Raw genomic sequence first — 12,830 nt, 5'->3', positions numbered from 1 at the left:
TTGGTGTCAACTGTAGTCAACCACTGACAGATCTTGACACTTCTACAATAATCGTAATATTCAGGGCTGGTGTCACATGCAGATTTAGCAGCACTACTTGCAGTGAGACTTACTTCTAAAGGAAAAGCAGGCAGATTTTATTCTGGTTTCACTCTAAGGGGTACTTGAGAGAGAAATGACAATGAATTTGATTATTTCTTTCTTTCCTTTTCACTAAATGAAGCTCACTCCTAGCACGATACAAAAAAGAGGCAAAAGAGCTTCCACCTTTTACTAGTAAACCTGTCTCTGGATTTGATGCTATATATTACTTTACATATTGATACTATTTTCCCCTCTTCTCTACTATACATTGTTAGTATTACTAATCTTCTAACATGGGAGATGGAGCAGACAATTTGTTGCTTGAGTATCCGTGATGATTTGTGGGAAATTAAACCAAAGGCATTTGGAACTTCTCCACCACTTCAGCATTGATTGGGTGGATAAACTAAAGATTATTAGTTTGCAGGGGTGCCTGCTTTTTACTATATGCCTAAATAAGAGCACAGTAATAAATGAGAGAGTGAGAGACAGATGCAGTGGGAGAGAGAGAGCAAGCACACACTATCAGACTTTGTAAAATAGATATTACTTTTCTAAGTGGGAAATGAACAATAGCAATTCATGACCACACAACATTCAGCTGTCTTGTTTGGCAAATAAAAGCAGAGAAAGTGAAAAAAATGCCATTTCTTTGTAGTATTATTTTTATTTCAAGGAATGGCAAAAATCGTTTTCAATATTTCAAAAACTTAGGCAAGGGAACCTGGTGTACAGTAGAGACTAGGTTCACGGGGCACCTGAAATACACTTCCCACCATGACAGCTCAAGGGGACACATTAATACTGAGATGTCCTGAAAACAAAATAGAATATTTCGATTCATGTTTATCTGACACTCAACAAAGGATTTTGTTTCAGTTTTCCCAGTAGGTAGTCAATAGATTTTGGGGAAAAAAATCCCTATTAAAATTGTCACTGTATGGAAACTGCATTCTGAAGGGACGTTGTCAGTTAGTTATAGTATAGACCTATTGCAGTTGCTGGTGTGTGAGAGGTTCCTTCTCCTTTGAAAGGGCAGGGGCATACTAGTTGCTCTTACAGGGCCTGATGCCTGCATCTTGTGGGTGGGGAGCCTGAACAGGCTGTAGACCTGCCCCAGGGCTTTGCACATACTGGGTGCATCTACATGTGCTGTTAATGCAACATGATAAACTCTGGAGAGTTTGAACTGGAATAAACTGCTCTTAGGTGTAGTGTTTCCACATGTGCCTGGGACAGCAGCAGTCTGAGCTGGGGTGGAGCAAGACCCTTGGCTGACTGGGTGCAATTTACACCTGCAGTCAGCATTTGCACATGTGTTTCAGAGAAGCAAATTATTCTGCTGTAAGGTAGTACTGTGCCCTAATACCAGTGCATTTGTAGACGGCAATGCTCTACTGCAGAGCTAGTCTCCTCTACAATAAAGCACCTGTGTAGATGCACCACTGAATGTCAGCCTTTGGCTTGGGCTCTGGGTGACTAACCCACACCACAGGTCAGTAGAACCAGAGGTTATATTATTAATTCCAGGCAATGTACTTGTTAACTCTGCATGGAACAGTCATGATAACTGACAATTGTGTTTGAAGAGTTGCTTTATAATTGACAGTTTTTCATAGTGTTTTCAGCTCATTTTTGCTATTTTTGGGTCCTGTGTGACCTAAAATTATATCATGAGAAAAAGGGAAAATAAATGAGCTCTTTCTTTTCTTCCTATTTTATCAGCAAATGCTAGAATTCAGTTGCTCTAAAAACTAGATATGAAAAAGTACTGTTAGGCCACCTAATTCACCTCTTACTAGAACAGAATTGCTCCTACTATGCTATGTTTACACTTATTCTTTTCTAGAGCCCACACCACAGGATTTTAACCTAAGCCAGGCTCCCCTCACACCGACTAAAGTAGCCCCATGTTGCAGACTCCCTGGGGGCTGCTCTTGGTGCCATCTTCTGTTTTGATCGCATATCTAGGGAGGATGGGGAGCAGAGCTGCACCTCCCATGGCAAAAATCCGGGGGGCTGGGAGCACCAATCTGCTCCCCTCTCTCCCATACACTACAGGGCACAGAGCTGCCCACCTTTTGTGGCTGGGCAATATGTAACTGTGCCTGCATAGCAAAGACTTCTGGTATGTGGCAGGCTTTCTCCTCAGTTGTAGAAGTCTGTGCCCATGCTACTACTAGCAGCAGCTGCTGCCACTAAAGTGCAGAGTGACCTGACGCAGGTAAGACTCCCTCCTGCTCTCCAGTGGTCATCACTCTGCCCATGGCACTGCAGGAGTTCACCTCTGGTTTGTAGGATCAGGACTGTTGAGTGAAACTTGCCCGTTTTAAAGATCCTAAGCTCAGTCCCGGACCTTCCTTTCCAGTTAAGCATTATGGAGAGGACGAAGCACAGTACATCTGCATTCTTTGTGCAGCACAGGGATGGACTTTTGGGACTGCTCTGTATTGGTGAAGGCATAGGGAGATTTTGAGGCAGTGAAGGGTAGATTTCAGCATCTGAAAGTACTATATACACAAAAACTGAGTGCCCTAAAATCTACATAAAGTGACACATGGAGCCACTGTGGCTGCCATTCCACGTTAGCAACTGTAGCAATGTAGCCTCCTTTCCAAAATCAGATATTCCTGCTTTGTGCAGGAGGGCTGATTGTGATGATCTAACAAATTTACGTTGATTGAACATTTTGGTGTGGAAAAGCCAAATTATTGATCATATTGGGCACTGTCCTTATTTTTTGCTTAATTTAGTTACATATTACATAGAAACTTGTTGCCCTCTTTAGGGTCTTCAGTGAGAGGAACCATCTGCTGACACTGGAGTGTAAGTAGAAACAGATAGTATCATCCAGGATGCTGTGTCTGAAATAGTTGACAACATCAGTGAGCTGTCACAATTCCAGTCCATTGTATACCAAGAAGGCTTATTATAATTAAACAGTAGGTGCCGTTTTAATGCAGTGTAATATGGCTAACTCATCTTCAAAAGTCTGCTTCCAAATGCTTTAGAATAAGCTGGTTTCAACAAAATAGACATTTCTGCATGTATGTAACAAGGTACTTGAGCAAGGTGCATGAAGCCAACCATCATTTTGGTGGGGGGAAGCATTAGCACCACTTCTGGAAGACAGTGCTAACTATCTGAACGAAGGTAGGGAAAGGCACACAGAGAATAAGGCCATGCATTCATCCCACTGCACTAGCTAGCAAGCAGTGGCCCATGTATATTTGCTGTGGGGCAAGTAGCTTGATGCTGTATCAGTGTGGTAGCTCTGCTAGCTTTATATCACAAACATACATGGGCGCTGACATCCTTCTAGTTGCATCTCCAGCACATACTTTGGCTCAATATGAAATGAAACAAAATATTCCAACTGGTGTCAGGGATAGCAGTGGTTCAGGTGTGGGAGAGATTTAATCTCTTATTGTCCAAAGTGAGTACAGCAGTACCATGGCTGGATTTGGATTTTAGTCTGAGCATGAGGTGCTTCCCTTGCAGAAGCAGAAATACTTTCCTGGCTCTGAGGAGTAGATTCTGTGTCCTGATTCCATTCAGCTCTGCAATTTCTAATGGAATCCCATTAAGTCCGATCAAGCTAGGACACTGACCCAGATGCAAGTAAAGTGATGGAGTAGAATATAAAGGATCTTTTGATGGTCACATGGTTGTTTTTAGCTTCTCTTCGTTATACAAAATATTAGGACCTGACTTATTACCAGCTTGGAAAAATGAACCAATAGAACAAACAACAGGATTGAGAGTCGCTTTGTTTTGTTGAAGAAGTTAAAAGTGAGAAATAAAAAAAAAAAAATCCCCTTCTGGTATTTGGCCTCTAATCTTTGATTACTCATCCAACAAGAGGCCATACAGTGTATTTATTGCCACTCTTGAGACCTAGAGCATGCCTCTGTATTGACTTCTGTTTCTCCTAGAATAGTTAAATCAATAGACCAGATCAAAAATGGTATTTTTGGCCCTAAATTTAAGTCATAGAATATGGGAATTGCCAGACTGGATTAGATCTATGGTCTGGCTAGTTCAGTTTACTGCCTTTGAGGAAAGCAAAAGAAACCTCAAAGTAGGCAGACATGCAGGAATCTGCTCCTAATCCTACTTAATCTCAAGTAGTTAGAATCTGGTTTAAACTGTGAAGCATTAATATCCCTTTTTGTTTTAAATTCGGGTATCTTCTTAGAAACTTTTATGAAACTTGGCAAATTCCTGACCTTGGCAACCTGTTGCAACGAGTTCCACAGTCAAAATATATGTTGTGTATACATTCTTTAAGTTACTAATTTCTAGGTTCATTCACTGCCCCTTCATGAGCCACTGTGTCCTTATCTTTATTTAAGATAAAGAAAAACCCTATTTTTCATCCTCTCTTCAAAGAAGAGAGACTTGCCTTGCTTGTCATTATTTTCTTCTCTGACCCCTCACTAATTCTCCAGTATTTTTTTGAAGTGGCAACCAGCACTACACACTTAGAAGGTAATATTTGTCATGAAACTACAGCACTGATACACAATTTTCCATACTATTCTCCATCCCATTTCTTATTCATTTTAGCATCATATTTGACCACAGTTATACATTGAGCAGAGGTCTTCATTGAGTTATACACAATGGCATGCATGTCCCCTTCCTGCATTGATAATGTTTAGTTTAAAGATTATCCTCAATTAGCAACTCCGTGGCATATGTCAGTCTTAGGTTTCCTAAAGACTAGGAGAAATTATATAAAGTGAGTGTGTTGCTTTTATGAATTAGTGTGTAATTGGTTACATGAACTTTCTTTGTTAACAAGGAAACAGAGAAAGGTGCATAACAGTAAATAAATATTTTGTGCAGGGGGTGTTTGTGTGTGTCTGTTATATACATTAAAGGCCTCTTACTGGATTGGGGCTATAATGAAGTAACATTTCAATAAAGAAATACATACTTGATTGGCTGTTTATTCTGATTCATGCCAGCCCTACAATTTCTGCTGGAAAATAAGTTTTGTTTTGTTTTGTTTTTAACTCTAAGAATTGTAACTGTTAGTGTATTTATCTGATTGGGCCATTACCGCAGACTTGCTCCTAAGTAGATGGAAGGAGCTTTTTGAACATGCAGTCTGAATATTCATGGGCTCTCAGTTTAACCAAAAGAGACTGGTTAACATATTTAAGTTGTTTTTATATGTCTCTTATTATATTAATTTCTAAGGCTCTGAATCAAGGACTCCTATATTCATACAGGACTGAGAGATGCTTATTGCCCTGTTGCGGCAAGCCAAGAAAAATAGGAAAATTTAGGATGGAGATTCAAATTGCTGAGTCATTACTTCTCTCTTCATCTATGTCAGGGTGTCCTCCTCGCCCTCCTCCCTGTAACTCAGTGAGGTAGACAAAAGACAAAAGTTTCAACCTTAACTCTAAATTGCCTTTCTTTGTGGCTTTATATCAGATTCTGGATGTTACTTTAACACAGGTTTTCTGTAGTTTAATTTATTTTGGTTAGTAAAGAATATTCATCACTCATTTAATTCAAAGAGTATCTATTGATTCTTTTCTCCTCATTTGGTATTTTCTGACATTTTATAGCACTCAATATTGATTTATACAAAATCTGTAGTCTAAATGTCCAAAGGAGTGCTTTATTCACTTGTCATTTGCTGTTTTTCTTAACTAATAAATATAACAGCCATGTATATCCAATCTGTTAAGATCTTGTGGCTCTGCTTTCAAAGAAATGACAGTCTGGCACTAACAAATGAGGAATTCTCTCAGAAATTTAGAAGTTGCAAGATAGGCAAGATAGAGAAGCAAACTCCACCCTGATTGCTTAGTAGCAAAACAATGAAAGCAACTTCATGTAGTCAAAGGACATTTAGGTCAAGGTAGGAAAAACATAACTGATTCAACCTTTTGAATGTCAGGCACCCTGATATTCTTATGAGAAGTTTATTTACGGCTTGTCAACAGATAATCAATAAGTATAACACATGCAGCAATACATATGGAAGCAGGCACGTCTAAACAGTGTTAAGCTGCCATATTGCCAAGGGCAACACTTAATTCTTCACGATTCCAATACAACATAATTGACTAAAATACAGTAACACCTATCTATCACATGAGAGGTTGCCTACAGTGATTTGGGGCAGATTATTTTGAAAGTGCTTAAATGGCTTATGAGGCCAAGATCCCCTTTCAAAAGGGCTTTAGAAGCCTGAGAAGCCTAAAGGTCATTGAAAGTCAATAGGATGTTAGGCTCCTAAGATACTTATATGCTTTTGAAAATGTTACTCTTTATGTCCCACCGAGCAGCTCTCCATCTGGATCTAGTTCATATTGGAGACCTCTTTAAGTTCTTTTGCTCCATCCCCATATCAAACTGTTACAAGGATCTTTTCAATAGAAATATCAAGTCTTCTGCAGAAAAGAAGAGGGAGGGATATTAATATGGTTCTTTTTATGCCAATTACTAACAGTGAGCTTTTACAATGCTGGGCTATAGGTGAAGGAAAGGAAAAGTAGGCTGTTTGGTGCCTTTGGGAAAACAAAGAGGGTTATCACTGGCTATATGCTATAGTGTCCTAGGTGTCATCATCAGAGGTGGTGAAAAGAAATAAACTCACCTTTTAAGCCCTCCAAACTCTACAACACATGCTTTTCCTACTTGCTTGGAGTCTAGCTCCTGCACTCCAGTCCCTGCACTCTGCTAATAATATTCCTGGGCCATTTTATTAGACTTGTGTTCCACCTGGCCAAGGGGCCTGGTTTATTTCATGATTACCATGTTAATTGTGCCATAAATTGCAACATGCCACATGTTCAGTCAATTTATGGTGTCATGAAATGGCTAACCAGCCACAAACATGCTCTGCATATTATGTAGAACAACTTGTAGCTAGTTTATATGGCACCTTTAATTGAATGTGTAGTAAGTGTCTCAGACCTAGAACCACCCAGGTCCTCATACTGACAATCAACTGATTGTTGGCATAGGGCCTAGGACAACCATGGATCCCAAACTGTGCCTGGTACACATGGAGGGTGTAGTGCAGGGTACTTAAAAGTACCACAGTGTGGGGAACTGATGGGCTCCCACTGCTCCTGGCACCTTTGTAGACTTGCCCTGCATGCCACATGTAGCTGCAGGGTGCAGGACACAACCTCCTCCTTCCTTATCCCTGGGATTGGGATGGAGGAAACTGTTGTTCTTGAACCAGGACCTAGGGCTGCCTTCTGCCAGATTCTGATGCTCAGGTGTGACATAACACAACGTGCAATTTTTGGGCCGGGACACAATTCCTGAGATGTCTATCACATCATTATCTTACCATTTGCCAGGAGGCCCCAAACTCCTATTTTGAAGGCCTAAAAAGGGCAGTAGATAAAGCAGCACTTAGCAATCAGAGTAATCCCCTAGAAAAGGTGAGCACAAACCTGGGCATATCTGATCTATTTAAAGCCACTGTGCTTAAGCAAAAAGACACAGAACAGCTTTATGATTGGAAATCTAGCTCTAGTTCAGAAACTGTATCCTATTTGTAATTTCTGTAATGACTTGAAAAATTGAAATTCAGAGTTCAGCTGTTAAAATCACAAACCATGCTAAAATTTGTGTATTTTTCACTTTGTTTCTTTATGCCATTGCCAGTATGGTGGTATTATCATAACAAACTAGAAATATTGAAAAACCCAATATTTTGCTACATGCTTATGACCTAAGTGAAACTTTAGAATGGACCTTTGAAGCATCTTTTTTTACTGAGTTTACTGTTTTTGCACTAATATTTTTTCTCAATGGAATTGCTACGGAAACCTTTAAGATACAAAGCTGTAATATCTAGAGATGTATTAAGGAAGCATGGGCTAAATGAATGGGCTATAAGGTGGATAGAAAACTGGCTGAAGGATCAGGCTCAGAGGGTAGTAATCAATGGCTCTATGGCTAGTTGGCAGCCAGTATCAAGTGGAGTGCCCGAGGGGTTGGTCCTGTGGCAGGTTTTGTTCAGTGTCTTTATCAACAACCTGGAAGATGGCATCGAGTACATCCTCAGCAAGTTTGCAGATGACAGCAAGCTGGGATGAGTAGTAAATAACCTGGAGGATAGGGCTAGAATTCAGAGTGGAGGATTGGGCCAAAAGAAATCTCATGAAGTTCAATAAGCACAAGTGCACTTAGGACAGAACTGTCCCATGCACCAGTAACAGCTCTGCAGAAAAGGACCTGGGAGTTACAGTGGACAATAAGCTGAATATGAACTAAAGAGGATGGAGTGAGACTGTTCTCAGAGGTGGCAGATGAAAGAACAAGGAACAATAGTTTCAAGTTGCACCAAGGGCAGTTTAGATTAGATATTAGGAAGAATTTTCTCACTAGAAGGGTAGTAAAACATTGGAACAGGTTACCCAAGTGAGGGAATCTCCATCCTTGGTGGTTTTTAAGTTCTGGCTAGACAAAGCTTTGGGTGTTATGATCTAGTTGGGATGGTCCTGCCTTGAGCATGGAGTTGGACTAGATGACTTCCTGAGGTCCCTTCCAACACTGAGGGCTACAGGTTGTACAGAAGGGACAGAATAGGGAGGAAAGGGGGTGGGGTTGCTCTCTATATAAAGGAGCATTAGACATCTACCCTAATCAAAATGGGATCAGAGGAAGAGAAAGTTGAGGTATTGTGGGTTAGGATACATGGAGGTTGTGGGCAAAGGGACTTGGTGGTGGGGGTCTGCTACAGGCCCCCACATCGAGAGGAAAAGCTAGGCTTGGAATTCTTGAGGCAGTTCTCAGAGGCTTTACAGTCTAGGGACGTGGTTGTCATGGGGGACCTAAACTACCCTGATATCTGCTGGGAGGAACAGTCAGCCAAATCCAACTGTTCGTGTAGGTTCTTGACCTGCATGCAGGAACTTCACCTAACACAGGAGGTATACAGTCCCACTAGGGGGAATTCCTTACTGGACTTGGTGTTGGCTAGGGCAGGGACCTGATAGGGGAGCTGCAGATTCATGGTCACCTTAGGGACAGTGACCACCAATCAATCAAATTCACCATAGGGTGTATGGTGGGTAAGATAACTAGTAGGGTGGAAGTGCTTGACTTTAGGAAGGCTAACTTCAGTGTGTTTAGGAGTCTAGTCAACGACGCACTGCAGGAGAACAGTATTGGTGAGATGGGAGCCCAGGAAGGGTGGTCATTCCTAAAGGAAACGATCCTTTGAGCACAGAGGGAGACTATCCCAGTAGGAGGGAAAAGGGGGAAAGGAGCTGAAAAACTTCCTTCACTATTCAGGAGAGTCTAAGGGCAAAAAAGAAGGCATATAGGCAGTGGAAGCAGGGGGAAGCTACCAAGGAGGAGTATACCTACTTGGCCTGCACTTGCAGGGAGGCAGTTAGAAAGGCCAAAGCAACTACAGAGCTGAGGCTGGCAACACAAATTAAAGACAACAAAAAGTATTTTTTTAGGTATGTAGGGAGTAAAAGGAAGGCGCAGGGCACCACAGGACCCCTACTGAACAAGGAGGAGCAATTAGTGACAGAGAAGGGGGACAAGGCTGAGCTATTCAATGAGTTTTTTGCCTCAGTGTTCCTGAACAGAACTCAAGGTAAATCTCCTAATGGGTTCTTAGATGGGCATCAGAGGGACACCAGCCTACCAACTGTTGATGCTGATTTGGTGCAGAGTCACTTGGATGGACTGGATGTGTTCAAGTCAGCAGGCCCTGATGAGCTGCATCTTAGGGTACTGAAGGAATTGGCTGGTGTCATAGCAGAACCACTGGCACAGCTGTTTGAGCACTCATGGTGCTTGGGCCAGGTCCCAGAGGACTGGAAAAGGGCCAATGTGGTCCCCATTTTTAAGAAGGGGAGGAAAGAGGATCCGAGTAATTATAGGCCAGTCAGTCTCACCTCCATCCTTGGAAAGGTCTTTGAAAAGATTATGAAGGATCGGATTTATGGGAGTCCAGCGGGAAAAATAATGCGGCAGGGAAACCAGCATGGATTTGTAGCAGGTAGATCGTGCCTGACCAATCTGGTTTTCTTTTATGACAAGGGTCACAAAGTGCTTAGATGCAGGAGTAGAGGTGGATGTCATTTTCTTGGACTTTAGCAAGGGCTTTGATATGGTATCTCATCCTATTCTCATAAATAAATTAAGAGGCTATGACATAGATGTTTACAAGGTCCAGTGGGTGGCAAATTGGCTTAGTGGTCACACCCAGTGGTAGTAGACGGGTCAGTATCGACCTGGAAGAATGTGGGCAGTGGGGTCCCGCAGGGTTCAGTCCTTGGACCTGTACTCTTCAATATCTTCATCTGGGACTTGGATGTGCGTGTGAAGTGTACTCTGTCCAAGTTTGTGGATAATACTAAATTGTAGGGTGAAGTGCACACTCTGGAGGGTAGGGAATGATTGCAGGCAGATCTGGACAGGTTAGAAAAGAGGGCAGTACACAATAGGATGCAGTACAATAAGGACAGGTGCAGAGTGCTGCACATAGGGTGCAAAAATATCCAGCACATCTACTGGCTGGGAACTGACCCTCTCAGCAGCACAGAAGCAGAAAGGGATCTCAAAGTCATAGTGGACTCCAAGATGAACATGAGCTGTCAATGTGATGAAATCATCAGCAAAGCTAACTGCACTTTATCATGCATCAGCAGATGCATGAGAAATAGATAGAAGGAGGTGATACTTCCCCTCTATGAGGCATTGGTCAGACCGCAGTTGGAGTACTGGATCCAGTTTTGGGCGCCGTACTTCAAGAAGGATGTTGATAGACTTGAGAGGGTCCAGAGGAGGGCCACTTGTATGGTTAGAGGCTTACAGGACAAGCCCTATGAGGAGAGACTCAGGGACCTGGACCTCTTCAGCCTCTGCAAGAGAAGGCTGAGAGATGATCTTGTGGCCACCTACAAATTCATTAGGGGGATGCAGCAAGGGATCAGAGATGCTCTGTTTACCAGGTCACCTCTTGGAGGAAGAAGGAACAGTGGTCACAAACTTACAGATAGCAGATTTAGGTTAGATATCAGGAAAAACTTCTTCACAGTAAGGGTAGCCAAAATTTGGAATAGGCTTTTAAGGGAGGTGGTGCTGTCCCCTACCTTGGAGTCTTTAAGAGAAGGAGGGATAGGCATCTGGCTGGGGTCATCTGACCCCAGCACTCTTTCCTGCCTGGTCAGGGGGTCGTCGATGATCTGTTGAGGTCCCTTCTGACCCTAGCATCTATGAATCTATGAACACTAATTTTCTAAGATTCTACAATTGTCTTGAGTAATGTAAAGTTAAATGTTGTATATACTGCAAGCCAGATCTATCTGGCCAGGTATGGACAGTACACTTTTACCAGTAAAGTGATCGGAAACTGTCCTATATCTGGGGTGTGGCAGGCCAGTAGGGGGTACAAAGGAGAACTTTATTGGTTACAAGGAGTAGGTTTGGAATAGGGTACAGCAATGTCAGAGGAATCCCATATTGCAAACAGGGTGGCTGGGTAGCCTTTGATCATGCATCTGAGTTACTGCAAGCTATATTTCTAGTTAGATCTCAGGTAGCTTACTCATGAGTGTAATCCAGAGGCAGGTGGAGATTCCCTCTGGAGGCAGGCAGCTCACTGATCATGAGTTTCAAGAGAAGAGAGCAAGTTTCAGATGGTCCAGCTTCTCTCTTGAGTTTTTTCATCATGGCTATTGCCCCTCCTCCTGGGTAGTCCTTCACTTATGTAGCCCTTATGACCTCATTTACCTGGTCCAATGGAGGCCAGCAACTGTTGGCTGCCAGCCAATCAATTTGAAATGTATCACTGGTTGCTGGGTAGACTGGCAGGGTCTCTAGCACCCTCCCAGTCAGGTTGGCAATGCTTAGAATAGGGAGCTTAATCCCCCCCACCTAGGTACGTGATGCCAGTCACATAGAGGGAGCAGGTTTCCCCCTTCCCTCTGGAATGTATCCAGCTCAGGTTACAACTCAGAGTTACCTGGAGCCCATGGGATGTCTGCTGTCTGCAGTGACCATGGTCAGTTGTCACAGAGCAGGGTTTTTGGGGAGAGAGAGGTGGCATTCTGCCACCTGGGGTATCAATTATGGAGAAGCTTGAGGGGGCTGAGCTCCCCCCATACAAGAGTCCCCCTATAAGATTTGAAAATCATAACTTGGGGAGGTCTCCAATATTATTAGGGCATTCATAGAATCATAGAATCATAGAAGTAGGGTTGGAAGGGACCTTGTAGTTCTTCAAGTCCAATGCCCCGCCTGGCCGGGAGAAAAACTGGACTCAAATGAGTCCAGCCAGGTAGGCATCAAGCCTCTTCTTAAAGACCCCCAGGCATTGTGATGGGCAGTCCAATTTTTTTTTGCAGATCCACCCAAGACTCATAGTGTAATCTGAATCCTGTTTATGCCTATAAAGTTAGGGATAGAAGTTACACATAAACTGGTTTATGTGATCAGAAACTGGTTTAAACCTGTAACAGAATAGAAGTTCAGTGCACATAAACTAGTTTCAAAATGGCTGAAACTGGTTTACAATAAACCTGGCTGAATGTAGTATGAGACTTAACTGATTTGGGTCAAGCCAGTTTATGGAACTTCTGTCCCAGTCCCCTTCCTGGTTCAAGTTAAATCACAGTCCCCCAGCATGATTTCCAGCCCTGAGCTGGGCTGTACTGTTTGATCCTCTGCTCTCTGGCTGGATCAAGGAGGGCTGGCTGACAAGGAGGTGGTGGGCATAAGCCCAGCTGGGGATGCAGTCC

General features: G+C 42.7%; 1 long non-coding RNA gene across 1 annotated transcript in view; it reads right to left on the bottom strand.

Moving 5' to 3' along the window:
- LOC109303704 overlaps positions 1 to 11,621 on the bottom strand; it is a 15,766-nt gene extending 4,145 nt beyond the window's left edge. Inside the window, exons 1-2 of the long non-coding RNA XR_002099179.1 lie at positions 11,531 to 11,621; positions 8,280 to 8,288 (exon numbers count right to left, since the gene is read on the bottom strand). This is a non-coding gene — a long non-coding RNA (uncharacterized LOC109303704). The remainder of the gene's footprint in view (positions 1 to 8,279; positions 8,289 to 11,530) is intronic.
- Between the last annotated feature and the right edge of the window lie 1,209 nt (positions 11,622 to 12,830).

The sequence above is a fragment of the Gavialis gangeticus genome, unplaced genomic scaffold, assembly GCF_001723915.1.
Source record: "Gavialis gangeticus isolate Ggan-Ray unplaced genomic scaffold, GavGan_comp1, whole genome shotgun sequence".
NCBI lineage: Eukaryota > Metazoa > Chordata > Crocodylia > Gavialidae > Gavialis > Gavialis gangeticus.
This window is presented reverse-complemented; position numbering and strand designations above follow the sequence as displayed.